At 44.4% G+C, this 3,477-nt stretch overlaps 1 non-coding gene across 1 annotated transcript in view; it reads right to left on the bottom strand.

The window, feature by feature from the left end:
- Window positions 1-7, bottom strand: part of LOC123687761 — a 1,907-nt gene extending 1,900 nt beyond the window's left edge. The window contains exon 1 of the ribosomal RNA XR_006749469.1: window positions 1-7. This exon is cut by the window's left edge and continues 1,900 nt beyond it. This is a non-coding gene — a ribosomal RNA (small subunit ribosomal RNA).
- Window positions 8-3,477: the final 3,470 nt, after the last annotated feature.

Here is a 3,477-nt window from a genome sequence, read left to right as displayed (position 1 = left end):
CCAGGGAACTGCGTGCTTATACGATCGGTCCACGAGATTGCCGGTATGGCCAAACCCGTTCGCCTCTCGTCATGTGGCACTAGCCATGTCGATTGACTTCGACTAGCGCCGCACATCAGTAAGTGCAAGTCCTCGACGAAACGACGTAACAGCCCCCAGTCAGCATGAGACTCAAGCTATATATACATCATCATCATCTCGGACAAAACACCGATCAAAAATGAGAAAGTTTCTAGAAACAATCCCTCGCCAAGGCGTCCATATATAATACGAACCCCCGGCTATCAACTAATTTCTTATACACATTCCATCTCGACCCTTCGCTATACATGTGAATATAACGACACGGTGATTCGAGATTCAACAATATTTGTCGCTCGGAACGAATTGAGTGGTTGCAAATTTTTTGTGAACATAACCCGCAACGGGCAGAGGATCACGATTTTAAGGTTGGTCGCTTAAAGGCCATTCGACTACAAAGAGACGAAGCGGACCGCGACCTCGCTGCATGAGGTTGACGAAAGCGACCCAAGATGCGAAAGCCGAAACCAACACACCTTGCCAGTACCCAAACGCCGAGGTCGGATTCGGGTCTACCACTTACCAACTGAATATCATCCTAAAAAGAACTCCAAACAGTCTAGGACAGGACCCATTCTCCACCCCTTCTATATATGTCAGGAGAACCCCGGATTCCCCTCCAGACACGATTTAGCAAACTTTTCCCGATCGATCCGACCCACCGAGGCCGTTTCGACCGTTCGCCGCGCCTACTAGAGCTGATTTCTTCGGACTCCGATCAGAAAATCCGCCGATGCATGTCGTTAACACCTAGTCCGCCTCGTCCGATCGATCGAGGCCGTTTCGACCGTTCGCCGCGCCTACTAGAGCTGATTTCTTCGGACTCCGATCAGAAAATCCGCCGATGCATGTCGTTAACACCTAGTCCGCCTCGTCCGATCGATCTAGGCCGTCTCGAACCACCCATCGCGCATCGAAAGTCGCATCTCTCGAACTCCGATCCGGAAATCGGCCGATGCATCACGTTAACTATTTCTTATATATCTAATATAATATACATGGAGACGGTAAGAATTCTTTTAATCGAAGATATACATATACTTCTCATCAATATCCAAAAGCTTATCGAAAAATAAATTACTCAACTTTTACGTGAAGAATCGTTCACCCAAACCTTATCCCCTATATATGTCAGGAGAACCCAAGGTTCCCCTCCAGACACGATTTAGCAAACTTTTCCCGATCGATCCGACCCACCGAGGCCGTCTCGACCGTCCGCTGCGCCTACTAGGGCCGATTTCTTCGGACTCCGATCAGAAAATATACCGATGCATGTCGTTAACACCTAGTCCGCCTCGTCCGATCTATCTAAACAGTCTCGACGCACCCAACACTCTTTCAAAGTCGGATTACTCGGACTCAATCTGAAAATGGACCGATGCATGACGTCAACACTTAGCCCGCCTCGTCTGATCTATCTAAGCCATCTCGACCCACCCAACACGCCTTCCAAGTCGGATCACTCGGACTTCGATCTGAAAATCTCCGGACTCATTTTTATGAATATCCCCAGTCAGTAAGAACGTTATTTCGCCAATATATACCAACAATAAACCATATTCCAATAGCTGAACCAAAAATATAATTCCCGATCCAAACGTTCTGCATCGCCCAACGCGACCACCTTCCCTATATATGTCAGGAGAGCACAGGGTTCCCCTCCAGACAACACTTACGCTCTATCCCCGACTCTCGGTCGATCGATAGGCCAGGTCAGCGGTGTCTGTTTCGGCCGAAGCTCGGACTTTGGTCAAAATGTTCCGATACAAAATTTGAACCAAGATAGATACAGATATGATTCCTTCTTAAATATACGTTGATTATCGAACAGAATATGGTAAATATTTTGCGATGACCGAGGATTTCATGAATTTTTTTTTTTTTTCGAAAAAAATTTTCTATTATCGGAATTTCCTCAAATTTCATTTGGTTGCCTCCTAATGCTTATTAAAAATGATAACCAACAATCAGAATCATTATTTATCATTTATTTCAATTTTTATAATGAAAAACGTTCACGTCCTTTCGCGCCTCTCGATCGTCGTTTACGTGATGCATCGGTCAGCCCTAGTTTACGTGGTGCATCGGTAAGATCGAGTTCACGTTCTGCATCGGTCTGCCCGAGTTTACGTGGTGCATCGGTAAGATCGAGATTACGTGGTGCATCGGTAAGATCGAGTTCACGTTCTGCATCGGTCTGCCTGAGTTTACGTGGTGCATCGGTATGATCGAGTTTACGTTCTGCATCGGTGTGATCTAGTTTACGTTGTGCATCGGTAAGATCGAGATTACGTGAAGCATCGGTATGATCGAGTTTACGTTCTGCATCGGTCTGGACTCTGAGATATATTTTCGACGTGAAAATGTTCCGATACAACTTTTGAACCAGGATAGTTAGAGAGATGATTTTTTCTGGGATGTACGTGGATCGGGGAATGGATTGTGGGAAATAACTTGCCATGACCGAGGTGTCCTCGAATTTTTTTTTTTTTCGAAAAAAATTTTCTGATTGTGGAATTTTCTCAAATTTGATTTGGTTGCCTCCTAATGTGTTCTAAAAGAGTAAATCAGTAATCGGAATCGAAAAATATTTTTCGGATTTTTTTTTTTTTCGAAAAAAATTTTCTGATCGTGGAATTTCCTCAAATTCGATTTGGTTGCCTTCTAATGTGTTTTTAAAGCGTAAATCAGTAATCAGAATCAATATTCATTGTCGACTTTAATTTTTATAAGGAAAAATGTTCACGTCCTTAAACGCCTCCCCATCATCAGCCCGAGTCCAAGTCGATGTCAGTCCCGAGCGGACGGTGTCAGATACTACCTATCGCCGAGGTCTGGACTTGGCGAGATATTACGACGTGAAATGTTCCGATACAACTTTTGAACCAGGATAGTTAGAGAGATGATTTCTTCTATGTTGTACGTTGATTGTGGAATGAAATACGGAAAATAACTCGCCATGACCGAGGTGATTACGATTTTTTTTTTTTTTCGAAAAAAATTTTCTGATCGTGGAATTTTCTCAAATTTGATTTGGTTGCCTCCTTATATGTTCTAGTAGCGATAATCAACAATCAGAATCAAAATCCATGGTCGGGTTTGATTTTTATAAGGAAAAATGTTCACGTCCTTTTTTACAACCCCGACTCATTGACGATGTTAGAACCGAGCCGGCGGTGTCAGATACGACCGATCGCCCCGGTCCCGATCGTCATTTACGTTGTGCATCGGTCTGCCCGAGATTACGTGGTGCATCGGTATGATCGAGTTTACGTGGTGCATCGGTAAGATCCAATTCACGTTCTGCATCGGTAAGATCCAATTCACGTTCTGCATCGGTAAGATCCAGTTCACGTGGTGCATCGGTAAGATGGAGATTACGTGGTGCATCGGTAA

Source organism: Harmonia axyridis, chromosome X (genome assembly GCF_914767665.1).
Source record: "Harmonia axyridis chromosome X, icHarAxyr1.1, whole genome shotgun sequence".
Classification (NCBI taxonomy): Eukaryota; Metazoa; Arthropoda; class Insecta; order Coleoptera; family Coccinellidae; genus Harmonia; species Harmonia axyridis.
Note: the sequence above shows the minus strand (reverse complement) of the source record. Positions and strands in the feature narration are given on the sequence as shown.